This window comes from Pristiophorus japonicus, chromosome 7, assembly GCF_044704955.1.
Source record: "Pristiophorus japonicus isolate sPriJap1 chromosome 7, sPriJap1.hap1, whole genome shotgun sequence".
Lineage (NCBI taxonomy): Eukaryota > Metazoa > Chordata > Chondrichthyes > Pristiophoridae > Pristiophorus > Pristiophorus japonicus.
Window position 1 is genome coordinate 214,971,754 of NC_091983.1, and position 21,969 is coordinate 214,993,722.

Genomic DNA, 21,969 nt, shown 5'->3' on the forward strand with positions numbered 1-21,969 from the left:
GTATCAGATACAACCTGCAAGCAATTTTTAAAAAAGTATTCTACAAACCAGCACAGCGTTCTCACTAGAGCTTCTATAATATGAGTGCCAAGGTGCTATCGGAAAAATCACACTTCAACCAAAACCGCTTCAATATTCTGCAGTTTGCTTCTTGTGAATTAATTAATCACCTCAAATTGTTCTACCACAAGTGATCGACTCAATGGCCTCTCTCTGTGCTGTACTATTCTGTCATTCTGAGTGATAGATCTGTAACAGCCTGCACTCCACCATAGTGTTATGCAGCTCAAAGTACTCCAGGCACAGGTGAAGTTTGGAAGGGCAAAATCTGGATTTTGTTCTAACTTGCTTCCCACTTTACAACAGTGCCTACACTCCAATAGTACTTCATTGGCTGTAAAGCGCTTTGAGATGTCAGGTGGTCGTAAAAGGCTCTGTGTAAATGCAAGTCTGGCTTTTCTTTAATGTTGGTGGATTGTTCACGTGCCCGGTTTCACACTGCTGACATCACACTGAACTGAAGTTAGCAGTTTTGGAGGTTGCGGAGTGGGTGGTGCGGAGGAAGAAGCCGCTACATAGCGGCCTCGTCATTGGCCCTCACTGAAACCCGAGTGATAACTGGACCCGTGCACAAGTGCTGCTTTCACACCAGTCACCAATCCAAGGGTGGAATTTATTCGCTGGTGAAAGTTGCCTTTTCCAACGGGCTTAAGTCACGTGAGCACAGTGAGTTGAAAAGTGTTTGTTTTTTTTGGTTCTGTATGTCCTTCCACCTTTTGCTTTTATAAGAGTTTAATTTTTAGATCATTCTTTATAAATGTTCACCTTTTTTTAAAAAAAAAGATTGGCTAGGCTCACGGTGGCAACAACCAGTCTCAGGGAACAGTAGCATAGTGGTACTGTTACTGGACTAGTGATCCAGAGGCCTGGATTAAATAATGATGCGGAGACACACATCTGGAACAAAGAGCTAGTACTCTAGTTCACTAATGTCTTTTAGGAAAATAAATCTGCCGTCCTTACCCGGTCTGGCCTATATGTGACTCCAGACCCACAGCAACGTGGTTGACTCTTAACTGCCCTCTGAAATGGCCCAGCAAGCCACTCTGTTAGCACGAAGGCTCGCCACCTTCTCGAGGGCAATTAGGGATGGGCAATAAATGCTGCCCTTGCCACTGCCCGTATTCCGTGAATTAATTATTTTTTAAATGGAGGGGGGAAGAGACCAAGAATGCAGTTGTCTTCCCTTGCCCCACTTCATCATGTCACCCTCTGATGGTGAAGGAAAATATACCAACAACTGGCTCCTCTGATCCCGCTGTTAACACCAATACCAATTGCTTCATTCACTCGGAGCAAATAAATATAGCTTAACCATATATATTTTGATAAAGCCTGTGTATTTTCAAAAAGTTTGGTAATATTTATCATCCAATTATATCTATACTATTACATTTTATTCACAAATGCACTAGTTTATAAATGTACAGCAGGGATGTCGAGTTCCTGTATTTCCGATGCCTCTTCTGGGAAGATTCCTCTGTGGTTTCTAAGGGGGAGGGGTGATGGGGTGACCCCCAAGGAGGAGGCACTCCAAAGGTTCTCTGCCTTCTGCCTGCTCCTGCAATGTTGGCAGTTGGCGCCTAATGAAGGAAAGCTCAATTCAGGGGAGCAAATCCTAGAGGGGTGCCTCCGGAAAAGGTGCAAGTCACGTCGGGATCGGTCTGCAGGGATCAAATTCACGTCTGCCCGAATGATTGTGAAGTGGACTCTCAAACCGCCTGCCCCACACTTGGAGACCGCTGGAGCTGAGGAATATATTTTCCTTGATTTACTTACGTTGGTTCGAGTATGGAACAGGATGGGGGGGGGTGGGGGAATCTGCTTTTTCACTCTCACACCTCAACAATTGGCCATCGTATGGCCCGAGGTACTGAACAACTGAAATGTGACCTTTACTGTGCAGCCTTCTGTGCCATGATATGTTTCCCAGCATGCACCATGGTTATGCCCAATTACCAAGTGGGTTTGCCATCATAATTGACCTGGTGAGCACTCTGGGGCATACTGTCTCTTTCTCCTCCCCCCACCCCCCCACCATCAAGTTGTAGCACCTGCCTCCATGTGTAGGGGTGGGAGTCAGGGAGTCACTCCACATGTACAGTTCAGGAATGTCGCCAGAGTGTTTTTTGGTTTCTTTATCAGCTTGTCAAGCGTAATTGTGAGAAGATGACGTTAAAGGCCACTGGAGCTGCTTCACCCTAAGGCTGGAGATTAATTTCCTGATTTTACTAAAGTTCTTATTTGGACAGTATTTCTCCTCCCTCCTGCACATGTTGACAGGTGTTACCAGTGCAATAGCTCTACACTATCATTTTTCACATGATTGTCAGCAAGTTAGTTGACCATTTGAGGGTGTCCTGGCTGAACCTGACCCGGTCCCTATACTTTCCAGCAAAGTTCACTGGTCAGCAATCAGGAGTGGGAATCCCGGCAGCCTTTCCTAACCCGGAGACAGTGGGACTGATTTAAAATGCCCCTATTGTGATCCTGGGTCAGCTAACTTAGCACAAACTAACTGGCTCAGTTGCATGCTGATTTTACCCAGCTTCTAACACTAAACAACAACTTGCGTTTATATAATGCATTTAATGTAGTAAAACATCTCGGTGCTCAACCAGAGCCATGTCAATTTAAAAAAAATAAATAAATTGTTTCGCCGATCCACAGAGGAAGCTATCGGGACAGAAGATCAAAAGCTTGAACATGAGGTAGGTATTAAGGAGCATCTTTAAAAGAGGAGAGAGGGAGGTGGAGAGGTTTAGGGCCTAGGCAGTTGAAAGTACAGCCACCAATGATGAAGTGATTAAAATCAGGGATGGGCTGGAGACCAGAATTGGAGGAGTGCTGACATAAGAACATAAGAAATAGGAGCAGGAGTAGGCCGTTTTAGCCCCTCGAGCCTGCTCCGCCATTCAGTAAGATCATGGCTGATCTGATCATGGACTCCATTTCCCTGCCCGTTCCCTGTAACCCTTTATTCCCTTATCGCTCAAAAATCTGTATCTCTGCCTTAAATATATTCAATGACCCAGCCTCCACAGCTCTCTGGGGCAGAGAATTCTATAGATTTACAACCCTCCGAGGAGAAATTCCTCCTCATCTCAGTGTTAAATGGGCGGCCCCTTATTCTGAGACAATGTTCCCTAGTTTTTATTTTCCCCTATGAGTGGAAATATCCTCTCTCTATCCACCTTGTCGAGTCCCCTCAGCATCTTTTATGTTTTGATAAGATCACCTCTCATTCTTCTGAACTCCAATGAGTAGAGGCCCAACCTACTCAACCTTTCCTCATAAGTCACCCCCCTCATCTCTGGAATCAACCTTGTGAACCTTCTCAGGACAGCCTCCAATGCAAGTATATCCTTCCTTAAATAAGTCTCGAAGATTTGTAGGGCTGGAGGAGGCTACAGAGATGGAGAGGGGAGAGGTCATGGAGGAATTTGAAGAAAAGATGAGGATTTAAAAATTGAAACAGTGTCTGACAATGAGTGTCAGCAAGCACAGGGGTGATGGATGAATGAGGTTTGGTGTGAGTTAGGATAGGGGCAGCAGAGTTTTGGATGAGCTCAAGCTTATGTAGGGTGGAAGATGGGAGGCCAATTAAGTGAGCAATGGAACAGTCAAGTCTAGAGATAACAAAGGCATGGATGAGCTGAGGCAGGGGCGGAGTGAAGCGATATTACGGAGGTGGAAGTAGGCAGTCTTGGAGCGGATTTGTGGTCAGAAAGTCATCTCGGTCTATTCTAATTATACTGTGCGTCAGTATTTTAATGCATTATTTAGTAGTAACGGCCAGCTACTGGTTGACTTTTTTTTAATACAATCTGTGAAAGAAAATAAAAAGAAAGCAACTCCATTTAAAAAATTTTTTTATTAAATTTCAAAAAATTGTTTTTTTTTAAAAATATCTCATCACTTCTGCCTTTAGACTCTGACAATGATAAACAGTTTACTATTTAATATTTGCAATTTTAGAGAGAAAAAGCTCAAAAATGCTCCACACAGATTGATTCAAAGCACTGTTACAGGCTTTTCCCGCTGTTGGTCTTTCTCAAGACTTGATTATTTATTATTCATTGTATAGACACAGCACATTGCTATTTATTCTGCTGGCAAATGAAACATGGGTGATAAGAGTGGTGATTCCATTCTGTCAGCTTATCTGTGGCAGAAATATGGGTTCACAGATGGCAATCATGGCTTTTTTTTGAAAATATCTCTGGCACAGATTGAGCGTGGCACCAGGACTTAATGTCAGATAAGTTGATGCCATGCAACCTCACGGAATATTTCTGCAGGCGGTGGAGGTTCTGAGCTTGTCAGGGGCAGCCTTTATTTATTTTTTTTTCTGCGTGTTTTCTTTTTCTCTGCACTGGGTGGTAGATGCTGTGAATGCAGCGAGTAATTTAAATTAGTACCACGAGCCTAACTGCCATGTGTGAAAATGGAGGAAGAAAATGATGCGTAAACTGTGTACCTTGTGGCCACGCTCAAAACCCAAGAAGAGTTGTGGCAGCTTGGCGACATGAATGCAGCCTCACCCACTCAGCAACAAAGGCCTGAGTCCGTGGTAGTAAATCAGCACCGCTGTAATCAGCGTCACTTGCCAACCTGAACAAAGAGTGCTTCCCACAGGTTCTATTATTCAGTCAAATCTTCTTCGTGCTTCCCAGCTGGCCCACCTTGGTCCTTTTCTCTCATCTCTTGTACTTACTTCTCCTTATGTACCTGCTTTGCTGATCTTGATCCTGATTGGTGCGTTCGTTTGGATTTTGTTTCCCGGTATGTGTTATCAATCAATTATTAAATTGGGTGTGTTGTTTGTGAAGTTGGAAATGAATCATATTTAAAAGTAAGCGGAATCTGTGCCATCTCAATTCTTTCTTTAAATTGAGTTTGTTGTGAAACTTTTTTCCCCCCCTGCATTTGTTCATCATACCTTGCCCCTGCTTCCTTTCTATTGAGTTCCCTTTTATTTTTGGTTTTAACGGGTTTTTAAAAATTTTATTAATGCCCCTGAATTGCGGTCAGAGACTTCCCGCGGGCGGGCGCATCCAACCCAAATGTTTTTTTTAACGAAAGTACCTGGTGGTCCAGGAGGAACGTAGATGTGCGCTCCGAGGCCTAACTGCGGAGTCCAGCATATGGGCCCACATATTCTGGGAACGTATGTGCATCCTGGGAGAAGGTGGGCCGGACCAACCAATGAAAATGGCATATCCCCATTCACAATAATGGCGAATTCCATTTGTACGGAGATCACCATTTCTATGAATGGGATACCTCCAAAAACACACATTTTAAATAAAGAAGAAAAAGACTTCACATATTTAAAATTAATTGAAATTGAATTTCATCTTTTCGACGCAATGATTTTTTTGAATTTTTTAATGTTTTAATAGGGGTACAAATAAACTTGCCTTAATGGATGGGGAATTTAATAGAAAAATTATTGATAACATTTTATTTTTCTATCTTTTAAAACTCTTACGCTGGTAAAAGCAGGTCATACGCCTGCTTTTGCCAGGCATCAGCGTTTGAAGGACATTCACTGGACAAGAGTTGGGCAAATAGCCCAAATCTCTGCCCATGAAGGCCCTTCTCCTGGGGACGCGTTGGATCTGTCAAAAGGCATTTTGACAGTTTGCATATGGCAAGAACCGGCACTTGCGGGACCTCTACGGGTGTGCGCACATTGTACACGCCCGTAGAGACCACGATTTATGGCCCAATCTTTCTTGCTGCAGAATATAAAGGTGTCGTGTAGAAGGAGGCATTTTTTTTTCCCATCCTGCCTGTGCTGGCTCTTTGCTCGAGCAATCAAACTAATCCCAGTGTCCCAAATTCTCTCCTAAACCCTCTATTTTCCTCTGCTTCAAATATTTATCCAGTTTTCCCTTTTAAAAGATGTAATATCTTCCACCGCTACCACTCTGTGGCAAAGGATTCTATGCTCCAGCAAGTCTGTGTAAAGAAGCTTCTTCTAACCTCTTTCCTCACTCTCTGTGACTTTAAATGGATGACCCCTCATCACTGACTCTCCATTCCCATGAAATGGTCTTTGCCTATTCACTCGATCAACTTTAAAATCTTTTCTTTTTCAACTTTCTCTTCAGCTTTCTCTGCTGTCGTGGAAATAGTCCCAGTGCGTCCAGTCTCTCTTCACAGTGGCCCACCCCTGGTGAATCTGTGCTCTATGCTCTCTGTCAGTGTCAGCTGTGGCTCAGTGGGTAGCACTCTCTCCTCGGAGTCAGAAGGTTGTGGGTTTAAATCCCACACCAGAGTCTTGAGCACGTAAATCCAGGCTGACACTCCAGTGCAGTGCTGAGGGAGTGCTGAACTGTCGGAGGTGCTGATTTTCAGATGAGACGTTAAACAGGTGGATGTAAAAGGTTCCATGGCACTATTTCAAAGAAGAGCAGGGGAGTTATCCCTGGTGTCCTGGCCAATATTTATCCCTCAATCAACATCACTAAAAAAAATAATTATTTCTTCATTATCACATTGCTGTTTGTGGGAGCTTGCTGTGCACAAATTGGCTGCCGCGTTTCCTATCATCATAGGCAGTACTTCGAAATCGCGGAAGACTTGCTTCCACTCTAAAAGTGAGTTCTTAAGTGACTGAGCAGTCCAATACAGGAATTACAGTCTCTGTCACAGGTGAGACAGCCAGTGGTTGAAGGAAAGGGTGGGTGAATAGTCTGGTTTGCCGCATGCTCCTTCCGCTGTCTGCACCTATTTTCTGCATGCTATCGGTGACGACACTCGAGGTGCTCAGCGCCCTCCCGGATGCACCTCCTCCACCTAGGGCGGTCTATATTACAATGCGTTTCCTAAGTTACAACAGTGACTACACTCCTTTGCCATCTGGGTCACCCCCAGTATGCCCTGGGGGAGACCACCCTTACCCCTTCCTCTTGGCTATCTGCATTCTATCCCCTTAACAACATTATCTCCAAGCACAGTGTTGGTGCTCCCCACAGCTATGCGGATATCCCCCAGCTCTAACTCACTGCCTGCTCTATTTTCTGAAAGGTGGTTTCCACACACTAAATTGTCTGAGATGGCTGGTCCACAACTTCTTCACCTTACGACATTATTTCTCTAGCGGCCTCCTGGCTGGTCCCCTTGGCACTAGCTGCAACTCATCCAAACCATCACAGACTGGATCCTCACCGGTGCCGAGTCGTCACCCCCTCCCCCCGCCCCTCCCCCACCCCCCCCCTGCCCCGCAACAGCCTCGCCCCACTAGCCCCCAAACCCCTCCACACCACACTCCGTGGGCTCTGCGTTGAGTCGTTTTCAACTTTCCCGTGACCTGGTGTCCACCCTAATTTAACATAGAAAATAGATGCAGGAGTAGGCCATTTGGCCCTTCGAGCCTGCACCACCATTCAATGAGTTCATGGCTGAACATGCAACTTCAGTACCCCCTTCCTGCTTTCTCGCCATACCCCTTGATCCCCCTAGTAGTAAGGACTACATCTAACTCCTTTTTGAATATATTTAGCGAATTGGCCTCAACAACTTTCTGTGGTAGAGAATTCCACAGGTTCACAACTCTCTGGGTGAAGAAGTTTCTCCTCACCTCGGTCCTAAATGGCTTACCCCTTATCCTTGGACTGTGACCCCTGGTTCTGGACTTCCCCAACATTGGGAACATTCTGCCTGCATCTAACCTGTCTAAACCCGTCAGAATTTTAAACGTTTCTATGAGATCCCCTCTCATTCTTCTGAATTCCAGTGAATACAAGCCCAGTTCATCCAGTCTTTCTTGATATGTCAGTCCCGCTATCCCGGGAATCAGTCCGGTGAACCTTCGCTGCACTCCCTCAATAGCAAGAATGTACTTCCTCAAGTTAGGAGACCAAAACTGTACACAATACTCCAGGTGTGGCCTCACCAAGGCCCTGTACAACTGTAGCAACACATCCCTGCCCCTGTACTCAAATCCCCTTGCTATGAAGGCCAACATGCCATTTGCCACCTTAACCGCCTGCTGTACCTGCATGCCAACCTTCAATGACTGATATACCATGACACCCAGGTCTCGTTGCACCTCCCCTTTTCCTAATCTGTCACCATTCAGATAATAGTCTGTCTCTCTGTTTTTACAACCAAAGTGAATAACCTCACATTTATCCATATTATACTTCATCCGCCAAATTAAGTGTATCTAAGGGTTACGTCATGGCAGGAGAGCTTGGACACGTGATATGCTCCTCCTGTACCATGTGGGAACTCAGGGACACTTCTGGTGTCCCTGACGACTACGTGTGCGGGAAGTGTCTCCACCTCCAGCTCCTGACTGACCGCGTTGCGGAATTGGAGCTGAGGGTGGATTCACTCTGGAGCATCCACGATGCTGAGAATGACGTGAGAAGCACGTGTAGCGAGTTGGTCTTAGCACAGGTAAAGGGTCCACAGCCAGATAGGGAATGGAAGACCAACAGGAAGAGCAGTGCAAGGAAGGTAGTGCAGGGGTCCCCTGCAGTCATCTCCCTGCAAAACAGATACACCGCTTTGAGTACTTTGGGGGGGGGGGGGGTGATGACTCATCAGGGGAGGGCAGCAGCAGCCAAGTTCAAGGCACCGTGGCTGGCTCTGCTGCACAGGGGGGCAGGAAAAAGAGTGGGAGAGCGATAGTGATAGGGGATTCAATTGTAAGGGGAATAGATGGGCGTTTCTGCGGCCGCAACCGAGACTCCAGGATGGTATGTTGCCTCCCTGGTGCAAGGGTCAAGGATGTCTCGGAGCGGGTGCAGGACATTCTGAAAAGGGAGGGTGAACAGCCAGTTGTCGTGGTGCACATTGATACCAAGGATATCGGTAAAAAACTGGATGTGGTCCTAAGAGACGAATTTTAGGAGCTAAATTAAAACTTAGGACCTCAAAAGTAGTAATCTCGGGATTGCTACCAGTGCCACGTGCTAGTCGGAGTAGGAATTGCAGGATAGCTCGGATGAATACATGGCTTGAGCAGTGGTGCAGCAGGGAGGGATTCAAATTCCTGGGGCATTGGAACCGGTTCTAGGGGAGGTGGGACCAGTACAAACCGGATAGTCTGCACCTGCGCAGGACCGGAACCAATGTCCTCGGGGGAGTGTTTGCTCATGCTGTTGGGGAGGAGCTAAACTAATATGGCAGGGGGATGGGAACCAATGCAGGGAGACAGAGGGAAGCAAAATGGAGACAGAAGCAAAAGACAGAAAGGAGATGAATAAAAGGGGAAGGCAAAAAACAAAAAGGGCCACTTTACAGCAAAATTCTAAAGGGTCAAAGTGTATTAAAAAGGCAAGCCTGAAGGCTCTGTGCCTCAATGTGAGGAGTATTCGGAATAAGGTGGATGAATTAATTGCGCAGATAGCAATTAACGGATACGATGTGGTAAGCATCACGGAGACATGGCTCCAGGGTGACCAAGGCTGGGAACTCAACATCCAAGGGTATTCAAAATTTAGGAAGGATAGACAGAAAGGAAAAGGAGGCGGGATGGCATTGCTGGTTGAAGAGGAAATTAATGCAATTGTAAGGAAAGACATTAGCTTGGATGATGTGGAATTGGTATGGGTGGAGCTACGGAATACCAAAGGGCAGAAAACGCTAGTGGGAGTTGTGTACAGATCTCCAAACAGTAGTAGTGATGCTGGGGAGGGCATCAAACAGGAAATTAGGAGTGCATGCAATAAAGGTGCAGCAGTTATGGGTGACTTTAATATGCATATAGATTGGGCTAACCAAACTGGAAACAATACAGTTGAGGAGGATGGTTTTCTAGACCAATATGTCGAGGAACCAACTAGAGGGGGGAGGCCATCTTAGACTGGGTGTTGTGTAATGAGAGAGGATTAATTAGCAATCTCGTTGTGCGAGGCCCCTTGGGGAAGAATGACCATAATATGGTGGAATTCTGCATTAGGATGGAGAAGGAAACAGTTAATTCAGAGATCATGGTCCAGAACTTAAAGAAGGGTAACTTTGAAGGTATGAGGTGTGAATTGGCTAGGATAGATTAGCGAATGATACTTAAGGGGTTGACAGTGAATGGGCAATGGCAGACATTTAGAGATCGCATGGATGAACTACAACAATTGTACATCCCTGTCTGGCGTAAAAATAAAAAAGGGAAGGTGGCTCAACCGTGGCTATCAAGGGAAATCAGGGATAGTATTAAAGCTAAGGAAGTGGCATACAAATTAGCCAGAAATAGCAGCGAACCCGGGACTGGGAGAAATTTAGAACTCAGCAGAGGAGGACAAAGGGTTTGATTAGGGCAGGGAAAATGGAGTACGAGAAGAAGCTTGCAGGGAACATTAAAATGGACTGCAAAAGCTTCTATAGATATGTAAAGAGAAAAAGGTTAGTAAAGACAAACGTAGGTCCCCTGCAGTCAGAATCAGGGGAAGTCATAACGGGGTACAAAGAAATGGCAGACCAATTGAACAAGTACTTTGGTTCGGTATTCACTAAGGAGGACACAAACAACCTTCCGGATAGAAAAGGGATCAGAGGGTCTAGTAAGAAGGAGGAACTGAGGGAAATCCTTATTAGTCGGGAAATTGTGTTGAGGAAATTGATGGGATTGAAGGCCGATAAATCCCCAGAGCCTGATGGTCTGCATCCCAGAGTACTTAAGGAGGTGGCCTTGGAAATAGTGGATGCATTGTCATTTTCCAACATTCCATCGACTCTGGATCAGTTCCTATCGAGTGGAGGGTAGCCAATGTAACCCCACTTTTTAAAAAAGGAGGGAGAGAGAAAACAGGGAATTATAGACCGGTCAGCCTGACATTGATGGTGGGTAAAATGATGGAATCAATTATTAAGGCTGTCATAGCAGCGCATTTGGAAAGAGGTGACATGATAGGCCCAAGTCAGCATGGATTTGTGAAAGGGAAATCATGCTTGACAAATCTTCTGGAATTTTTTGAGGATGTTTCCAGTAGAGTGGACAAGGTAGAACCAGTTGATGTGGTGTATTTGGACTTTCAGAAGGCTTTCGACAAGGTCCCACACAAGAGATTAATGTGCAAAGTTAAAGCACATGGGATTGAGGGTAGTGTGCTGACGTGGATTGAGAACTGGTTGGCAGACAGGAAGCCAAGAGTAGGAGTAAATGGGTACTTTTCAGAATGGCAGGCAGTGACTAGTGGGGTACCGCAAGGTTCTGTGCTGGGGCCCCAGCTGTTTACATTGTACATTAATGATTTAGACGAGGGGATTAAATGTAATATCTCCAAATTAGCGGATGACACTAAGTTGGGTGGCAGTGTGAGCTGCGAGGAGGATGCTATGAGGCTGCAGAGTGACTTGGATAGATTAGGTGAGTGGGCAATTAACCTCCTTTGTCCTTGCTCAGATCCAGCTGTTTGCCCCTTGCCCCCCCCCCCCCACCACCATTGATGGCTGCTCGTCTGGTCACTGTGCAGCTGCCCTTTGGATTCGTCTACCCATTTGTCTTTGCCTGACTACCTCCCTCTCTGATGTGTAATACCTCCTCGGCACCATGACAGTTTCCCATGCTAACCTCTGCAGTACACTCCCCCCTTCCCCATGTTCCGAGTTCATCGTCTCCCTCTCCTCCTTTTATTGTAAAGTGCTCTGACACGTCCTCCTGCAAGTGAGCAGTGCCGTGGTTTTGCCTTGCTGTTTACTTCGGTTTGTTTGTGGCAATTTACGGTGCAAGAATAATAAGGCCTTAAGGGCGAGGTTTAAAAAAAATCCAACTCAGTGCTCACGGCAAGATGCCCACTCCAGCAGCTTTCGGCCAATCACATTCACAGATCGCTCGTGCACCCGGGCAAAATGTTAACATCGACGGGCCAAAAAAATATGTGTGCATCAATCTTTCCGTGGAAAAACTGAGCAGTGCTGTCGAGAGACCCGTGCTCGCACTTTGACCCTTTCCTACGAGTCAATGCGCTGCATTGTTTGAGCGTGTGCAGTGGAACGGTGGCGAGACCAAGAGGTGGAAATGAAGAGAATTTTTTTTTGTTGTTTGAGATTGTGTGTAATTAAGTGAGCCAGAGCAGATAGAAAACATTGGTGGGGTTGGAATGAAATCAGAGCGAGTCTTGCCCGGCAAAAAAAAAGGATAAATATCGGAGGCAGTCAATGGAATCACGCCGCAGGGCTTGGTGCAAATTGCTGCTTGTGTGATTCATCATCGTGACATGCTATGTATTTTGCGAAGTGTGGTTGCGCTGAACGAAGCAGTGAGCTGAGCTGCAGCACATTAACCCACCTCCCTCCCCCACAGCACAGCAAACATCCAGATGGATTGGACGAGAAGGATGCAACGATTTGGCAGAAAGTTTTTCTGCTTTCTCATTTCTTTCCCTGACCATAATAATTAGGAGTCGAGATCAATTGGATCAGACCCAGCTTATTGGTCTGCCAGTGGAATCATTACTTAGAGAGCTTTTATTGCAAGCATGCTGTGAAGTTGGATTTATGGAAATGTTTATAGTGGTCCTAGTTTTCACTGTGCTGCTCTAGTGTAATTCTATCAAAGTGACCTCTGGACTCCATACGACTCGTGACTACTGTCCTTCAGAGAATCATAGAATGGTTACAGCACAGAAGGAGGCCATTCGGCCCATCGAGCACTTCAGCTAGTCCCAATCCTCTGCCCGTTCCCTCTAGTCCTGCAATTGTTTTCCTTCAGGTACTTATCCAATTCCCTTTCGAAAGCCACGATTAAATCTGCCTCCACCATCCTTTCAGGCAGTGCATTCTCGATGCTAACCACTCGCTGCAGAGAGAAAACGTTTTTTTCCTCGTCTCCTTTGATTCTTCTGCCAATCATCTTAAATCTGTGTCCTCTGCTTCTCGACCCTTCTGACAATGGGAACAGTTTCTCGATCTACTCTGTCTAGGCCCCTCATGATTTTGAACACCTGCAAATCTCCTCTCCATCTTCTCTGCTCCAAGGAGAACAACCCCAGCTTCTCCAGTCTATCCACAAAATGAAGACCCCCCCCCCATCCCTGGAACCATTCTTGTAAATCTTTTCTGCAACCTCTCTAAGGCCTTCACAGCTTTCCTAAAGTACGGTGCCCAGAATTGGACACAATACTCCAGGTGAGGCCGAACCAGTATTTTATACAGGTTCATCATAACTTCCTTGCTTTTGTACTCGCTGCCTCTATTTGAGAAGCCCAGGATTCCCATATGCTTTTGTAACCACTTGCTCAACCTGTCCTGCCACCTTCAGTGATTTGTGCACATTTCTGCCCAGATCTCTCTGTTGCTGCACCCCCTTTAGGATTGTACCTGTAATGTATATAATGACTCTCAAGACTTGTTAATGTAAACTCACTCAGGTGCAAACCTGGTTCAACTTTATTCGTGCCCACAGTGTGCACATGACATGGTACTCACTCTTCTATACCAGGGCCCGCGCACACGCGCGTACAGCCCGATGACCTCCGACAGTGGCGCCCCCTGGTGCCGAGTGACCCCAAGCATCAATATGTAACAGTATCCTTTAGTTTGTATTTTGCCTCCGTATTCTTCCTCCCAAAATGTATCACTATCGAGTGAGCTTTGTTAGCTGTCGTCTTTTTTTTTTAATTATAAAAATGATGTAAAGGTTCATACAGCACAGAAGGAGACCATTAAGCTTGTCATGCCGGTGCTGACTCTTTGGAAAAAGCTGTCCAATTAGTCCCACTCATCCCTTTTCCCATACTCCTCCAAAATCTCCTCTTCAAATATTTATCCAATTCTCTTTTGAAAGTTACGATTGAATCTGCTTCCACCGTCCTTTCAGGCAGCGCAATCCAAATCATCACAACTCTGCATAAAAATAGATTGTTATTACTGGATGCCCTAGTTTGGGGATATCGTGACTTGGAATACAGCTCCACTGCAGAATCCTTGGACAGACTCCGCTGACCCATACCTTGTTTAATCTGCCCTTCGTACATCCTGCAAGAGTCCGGAGAAGTGCCCTACCGAGTTAGACTGTTGAATTTTGCATGACTGCCCGTTGCACTGGATCTGTCCGCTCTCCCCAGACTGATGCGCTGAAGAAGTCTTGGGTGGATCAAGACCCTGGCGTGAGGAAGGTATTGCTGGGCGCGGCCAGCTTTTTCTCAAAAGTGAAGTCTTTGTCCTTTCTGCAAGTTGTTGGACAAATTCCACCCCGCCCAGCACGACGTTTTGATGTCCAAGAGGCATCCACGCTTTGCAAACTTCAGCACGAACTACTCGTCATGGTGCCCTTTATTGAAGCTCTGACCCATTCCCACCGCTCGCCTCTATATTGACAGATCTCTGTCAATGGACAATGGGAACCAGATCATGGTTACCAAATAACCAAAGAGAAATGGAAGGAAAACTGGGAGCAAGCTCTCTAAATCACCAAATACGTGAAGGTCAACTCAAACTCGTACATGAAATGTTCCGCACCCCACAACGTAAGCCTAACTAGATTCTGCCCCTCCCTGTTGGTCGAATACTGGAGAGCATGTAAGCAGAGTGGTGTGATTGGGCATAGCTTCTGGTCCTGCACCCCAACCCATGAATCCAACCAGTTAAGCAAGCAATCTAGTGTCATTTATAACCATGAACAGCATTGGTGTTCCCGCGGGTCCATTATCTTGCATACTAGGCCCGTCTCCATGGAGACGCAGACTACCTGCATTGGAAAGACTACTATAATTGTCATTACCAAGATCAGAATCGTGCCTCAGCCCCTGTGGTGGTGGTCATCATCATCACACCTCAAACATGGATTAATACGTGGGACGTGTTAGTCGGAGCATGTGATGTGCGGCCTCTGCATAGAACGAGGCAAACAATGAGCACTCTGGATTCCTTTCCAGGAGGCCAATACAACAGAACCCCCTCTCTGAAACCTCACAATACACCCCAATAGAGGTCGCGATGTGTTGATGCAATCGGAACTACTTTACCAATGGCTCCCAGTTGTATAATGTCCGTGTATGATTATTTTATCACTGATGTTCCCTACAAATTCCCTACTTTAAAAATAAATGTTTTCAGTTCCTTCCAATGCTATAGTCCTCTCTCTCTCACCCTCAATCCCATTTCACAAACTGTGCACAACTGAACTGATGTGACAAGTACCTTGGCTTAGAAGCGACTATCTTTGCACATTGTCCAAATTGCGCTCGTGATTATGTGCGTTGAGAGGGATGTTGATGGGTTTCTTTGGCATCGAGTTGGCTGCAGCGACACACATCCAGCAACGAATGTTTGGTAGCCAGTCAGCCATCTGGCGTAGACTTGCTGTTCCAATTCCTGAACCAGAAAGGGCTGTGCTACACTACGGCACTTGTTGATTCATCAGCCGGCTTGGCTCGGTGATGGAGCCTGAAGGGATGAATCAGTCACTGGTGACTGGGGTTATTCTATCTCTGCTCATGGTAACCCTGCAAGCCAGTGCCCAAGGGCAGAGCATTCCTATCCTGACTGGCAGCAGAAAGCTGGTGCTCTCTTGGTAAGCGGCATTGTTTTAGCTGGTTAAGTTCCAACCGTATTCCTGTGCATATCTGGGGATCCCTGAGCCCTGGCTCCATTGACCTGCACCTGAACTCTCTAGACTGGAGCGTATCCGTGCAGGAAGAGTATGCGCAGTCCATACAGTACAAACAGGAGCAATATTGATTTTTTTTTTTAGTAGCTTGGATGGTGATGGATTGCTGTGTATGTCAGACATCTGGCTGACCAAAATAAAAGTTTATGTGGGGAGAGAGGGGAAAAGGAGGGGACATTCCCACTTTGGGCAAGGGAGTGTATAATGTATGCACCAGGTGAGTATGCTCACAGGTTTGTAGAGCTGTTGAGTTGTGAGTGGCTTAGCCAGTCACGTGATGTTCACTCAATAAAACCTCAGCCATTTGGGTTCAGGGGATCCAAGATGAGATAAATGCGATATGAGCCTGGTGAATGAACTAGTAATGTGTCGAGTGATAAACCTTTGCTAATAAACCAACTAGTTCTTGATAGCAATGTGTTGCTATGAATTCTTGAGCAAAGAACTCATGAAGCAAATACATTACAGAGGGAAGTATCCAAGTCAGCTCTGTTCTTGGAAAAAGCCAAGCACAATCTGGCCAAAAAATTCCATTCCAATGCTACCTATATAGATGGATGTGAAAAATGCACACAGCAGGAATGCAGTTATTTAACATTGGAATTTATGATCGAATTTAAGTAAATGTTTAAGAAATAATTCAATACTGCAATGGAGGTACGTTAGGATCTCATGGATCGAACAGATGAGGAACGGAATCTAAAACTGTCTCATGTGAAATGTCAGATCAGCCATGATCAAATTGAATGGTGGAGCCGGCTCTTACATTCGTAATGGCTATGTTCTCTGAACCACTCGGAAGTATTTTCTGCTGGTCCTAACTGAGTCACAGAGACCTGGGCCAGTGGGTGTTTTCAGTTCCTGTGACGATGCATCATGTGCAGCAGGAATGGGTGATGCATATCCTGGGGAGACCTAGAAAGTGTAAACAGAAAATAAATTACAAAGATTTATATATTTTTTTTTAAACACACTCCCACAGTAACAGATGCAAGGTTTCGCACAGCTCTTGGGAATAATTTTTCAAATTTGCACCAGGATGGGTGGCAGCACAAGGTGGGGAAGTTGTGGGTAGTGAGCACCCCCGCCAGGAATGCCGGGGCAATAAGGGAATCCAGGGATATAGTGATCGACAGGAAAGTGGAGTTGATGTAGAAGTGCAGCCATGATATAATTGAATGGTGGAGCAGGCTCGAGGGGCCGTATGGCCTACTCCTGCTCCTATTAAGTTCTTGTGTGCCAACTTAGAACATCAGCTCTTGTTGGCTGTTTTGGCTATTAAAAGAAGAAAGTCTGCTCGAGCTGTGTGTACATGCGTGTGTGGTTTTAAAACGGCTGCACCTTTTGAACAAGTAGGGCACATGGATGTTGGGAAAATGCTGGAGTCCATTATTAAGGAAGCAGTAGCAGGACATTTGGAAAAGCATAATTCAATCAAACAGTCAGCATGGTTTTATGAAGGGGAAATCATGTTTGACAAATTTGCTGGAGTTCTTTGAGGATGTAATGAGCAGGGTGGATAAGGGGGAACCAGTTGATGTGATGTATTTGGATTTCCAGAAGGGATTCGATAAGGTGCCACATAAAAGGTTACTGCACAAGCTAAACATTTACGGGGTTGGGGGTAATATATTAGCATGGATAGAGGATTGGCTAACTAACAGAAAACAGAGTCGGGATAAATGGGTCATTTTCCGGTTGGCAAACAGTGACTAGTGGGGTGCCGCAGGGATCGGTGCTGGGTCCTCAACTATTTACAATCTGTATTAATGACTTGGATGAAGGGACCGAGTGTAATGTAGCCAAGTTTGATGACGATACAAAGATGGGTGGGAAAAGCAAATTGTGAGGAGGGCACAAAAAATCTGCAAAGGGATATAGACAGGGTAAATGAGTGGGCAAACATTTGGCAGATGGAGTATAATGTGGGAAAATGTGAGGTTATTAACTGGCAGGAAAAATAGAAAATCGAATTATAATTTAAATGGAGAAAAATTGCAAAGTGCTACAGTACAGAGGGACCTGGGGGTCCTTGTGCATGAAACGCAAAGTGAGTATGCAGGTACAGCAAGTAATCAGGAAGACAAATGGAATGTTGGCCTTTATTGCAAGAGGGATAGAGTATAAAAGCAGAGAAGTCCTGCTACAACTGTACAGGGTATTGGTGTACTGCGTATAGTTTTGGTCTCCATATTTAAGGGGCACAGAAGAGGCGAGGGCCCAGGGACAGCAGGGGCCAGCCCACACTGCGATGTGTGCACACTAGGTCTGTACAGCAAAGCTGGTCTCCAGTCGTCCTGATTAATCCTTGCCACTGGACCAAGATCTAGCTCTGTCAAACCCGTGTAGTGGCTGGTGTGCAATGGCCACCACATGCTTTTATAAAAAAATCCACGCACTAACATCTTCCACCCTTCAATATGTAGTTTGTGACCTGGAATACCAGGTCCTTCATCAAAACACCTGTGAACTCATCTCTTTTTGGTGTGGAAACAAGTCATCCTCGATACGAGGGACCGCCTAAGAAGAAGGATTTAAGGAAGGATATACTTGCATTGGAAGTTGTTCAGAAAAGATTCACTAGATTGGTTCCGGAGATAAGGGGGTTAACTTATGAGGATAGGTTGAGTAGGTTGGGCCTATACTCATTGGAGTTCAGAAGAATGAGAGGTGATCTTATTGAAACATATAAGATAATGAGGGGGCTCGACAAGGTGGCTGCAGAGAGGATATTTCCACTCATAGGGGAAACTAAAACTAGGGGATATAGTCTCCGAATAAGGAGCCGCCCATTTAAAACTGAGATGAGGAGAAATTTCTTCTCTCAGAGGGTTGTAAATCTGTGGAATTCTCTGCCCCAGAAAGCTGTTGAGGCTGGGTCATTGAATATATTTAAGGCGGAGATAGACAGATTTTTGAGCGATAAGGGAGTACAGGGTTATGGGAAGCGGGCGGGGAAGTGGAGCTGAGTCCAAGATCAGATCAGCCATGATCTTATTAAATGGCAGAGCAGGTTCGAGGGACCAGGTGGCCTAATCCTTCTTCAATTTTGTTATGTTCTTATGGTACACGTGGTGTCTGGCATTTGTAGGACAGGCGTTTACTTCGCTGAATTTCCCATGTGCTGAGTCTTTGGTCTCGGGTTTGCCGTAATGAGGCATGCTCAAATACCTCTTGGTGACCAAACACAAAGTGACACTGAGAGCAAGCTGTCCACACTTCTTGGCCAGGGGCAGGGAACAGCGTAGGAGAGCAGGGGACCGGAAAAAAACATCATTGTATTTTTTTTAATAAAGGGAAAAAAATAGCCTCTGAGCTTCTTCTGTATTCTCTGCTGGGAAGACTCATCATTCCCCAGCTATTTCATGTCAGATGTCTGACTCTCCTCCCACCAATACATTGTGACTTGCATGTCAAAATTCTGGATACCAATCTCGTAATTTGACATGCATGGTGAATCTTTAATGAAGCTTCCTTCTGCCAAACTCCGACCAATGCAGCTCTCCAGCTATAAGAAGAGACTGACAGCATTTGACTGAACGTTCTGCTTTCTGTTCTGTGCTGTTTTGTTTCATCGTCCATCCTTCTCCCACTGCAGTTGCTTCAGCTCTGCCTGTCGTAACCTGGGGGCAGTTTCAGCGACCCAACTAATGTCTGACCTCGTGTTTGAAATACAACATCTTCATGAACACAATGCTCTGCCATCAGGGCGGCTGCTCGTCAGTTTCTAATTTTGGCTTTGTGTGGCTTTGCGCTTATTAATTTTTGCATTGTTTGTGGCACTGAAAGGAATCATGTGGTATAAATGATGGAACTGACAGGTATTGTAAATTCCATTGTATGATAAACGAGCTATCACTGGCTGAAGAATCAACATGTAAAAATAACTACTCTCCGTGAGATGATACATTGTTAATAATTACATGGATAAGTGCGAGTCTCAATGGTGGATATGTAGGAACTATAAATTAAAGTATTTAATACTGTTGGGTTAGTTGATGTGTACTTGTCTCTGGTACATTTTCTAGAAATGCCACCATCTCATTAAACTTCATGTCATTAGACAAACAGTGCGTGGGATAGAGGCAACAGTATTTCTGTGTGTGCTTGTATAGCATATGTGTATAATATATTCCAAGTTATTAAAACACAAAAATTGATGGGGTATATTTGTTTGTAATATCTGGAGGCAGGTGATTTCGTCTACATTTGACCCGCCACAATATCTTGAGGTCCTACATCACTAACCTGTCATGTCAAAAGTAAGGATTGCTGTCAAAAGAAAGTGAATTCATACAACATAAAAATACTGTATACCAGTGGACTCTGGTCCAATCTGGGGGTTCAGCTGGTGAACAAGCACTTGGGATACCTGACTCGATATATATGTGTATGTATGTATGTGTGTATTTCTGCCCTGCACAGTCCAGAATGTGATGGCTGCCTTTATAATTCACCGTGTTTTGCAAGGTTGTTGTTGTCCAAGCTACTTGAGTTGCTCTTTATAATATATATATTATATATATATGACTATGGGTAAAGAGCAGGGGAGCCAGTGCTCAAAGAGCCAGCACAGGCACGATGGGCTGAATGGCCTCCTTCTGTGCCTAAGATTGTATGATTCATTTAAATGTGTTAAACAAAACAAGCTACCCATGCTTTTCATAGATCATTGGTGGGATCATATTTGGAACTGGGTTTTCCACATTGCGCACACTACCTTCAAAAGGCTATGAATAGGCTGGAGAGGATTCAGAAAAACAATGTGTGATATTCGAGCTGATCAAAGCATTGATAGAGAGAAACTATTTCCTCTGGTGGGTGAAAACAGGAGGCATAGTCTCAAAATTAGAGCTAGCCATTCAGGGGTGATGTCAGGAAGCACTTTTTCCACATAGAGAGAAAGATTTCTAATACTCTGTCTCTTTCTGTCTGTCTCTCTTTCTGTCTCTCTGGCTGTCTCATTCTCTCTCTCTCTCTCTCTCTCTCTCTGTGTGCCTCTCTCTCTCTGTGTGTGTGTGTGCCTCTCTCTCTCTCTCTCTCTCTGTGTGTCTGTGTCTCTCTCTCTCTCTCTGTGTCTCTGTCTCTCTCTCTCTCTCTCTCTCTCTCTGTCTCTCTGTCTCTCACAATCAATCCTACGAGAGAGAGAGAAAGAGCCAGCCAGGAGTACATTGGAATGGTCAAGTCTAGAGGTAACAAAGACATGGATGAGAGGTACAGATCAACCATGATCTAATGGAGTGGCAGAACAAGCTCGAGGGGCTGAATGGCCTCCTCCTGTTCCTATGACAGACATTTCAAAGAAAGATTGGCAAATATGAACTTCCTTTCACTGGAGAAAGGAAACTTGAAAAGGGATGATTCAGATCTTTCAAATGCTAGAGATGTAGATGTAAGCAAGGAATTTAACTTGCCTCGGTGTTCACATTTTATTAGACATGAGTGTAAAGTTAGCCACCCTTAAGCCAAACTTGAGATTAGAAGCACCCAAGCCCCAGAGTATTGTGAACTATTGGACGAAGCGCCCACCAAAATGTAATAATGGCTGAACCCTTCAAAAACAGTGAACTTAATAGGCCAGAATTTACTGTCAAAACAACAGTGCCATGAATGGCGCCTACTGTTGTTTATGCACCGATTGTACAGCAGCTTCAGGCGAGGGGCAGATCCGCGGTTAAATGCAAATCTCCAAACATTGCTGTCCGCAAGTTGCGATGCTTCTCGAAAACGTAATCTCACTGTCTGCCTCACCATTGCAATGCGTTGAATGGCGTGATGTTGCTGTATTTGCGCGGTGGATACGAACTAAACTCGTCACAGAACGTTAAGTCTCGTCATTTTAACGACGTGATGAGTGTTAATTACTGTCAAACAACCTCTCTGGCCCTGAAAATGAACTAAAGTGTGGAGGCTCATTCCTTCAGGTATTCATTGTTGGAGATTTTTAAAAAGGTTAAATCTTTTAAAAAGTAAAATACATTTTTCTCTCTCAATCCAATCTTTCTTTTCCTCTCTGCTTATCCTTTCTGTATCTGATTTGACATTGAATTCATCTATTCAAATTTACATTTCCTTCTCCGTCCTGGTGCTGTTTATTTCATAATCCTTCAATCTGATTGGTTAAGGAAATGCACAGTTGGTTTCCCTGTTCAATCAGATCCCAGATGCCCTGTTTTTCACTGTGCCGTTACCAGCCTGCTATTTACTGGGCAAAAATGTTTTGAACTGCTTTAACTCTAACTGCCTGTCGTCGTCGTCATCATCATAGGCAGTCCCTCGAAACTGAGACTTGCCTCCACTCTAAAAGTGAGTTCTCGGGTGGCTGTACTGTCCAATGCGGG

The 21,969-nt window shown here is 45.1% G+C and overlaps 1 protein-coding gene across 6 annotated transcripts in view; it reads left to right on the forward strand.

The window, feature by feature from the left end:
• Positions 1-21,969, forward strand: part of LOC139267447 (tyrosine-protein kinase Fyn) — a 348,021-nt gene that overhangs the window by 115,015 nt on the left and 211,037 nt on the right. Inside the window, exon 1 of one of the 6 annotated variants that reach the window (XM_070885783.1) lies at positions 2,728-2,771. The exons of the other annotated variants lie outside the window; for them this stretch is intronic. The gene's annotated coding sequence lies outside the window, so the exon portion shown is untranslated. Of the gene's footprint in view, positions 1-2,727; positions 2,772-21,969 lie in introns of those variants that run through there. 6 annotated transcript variants of the gene reach the window in all.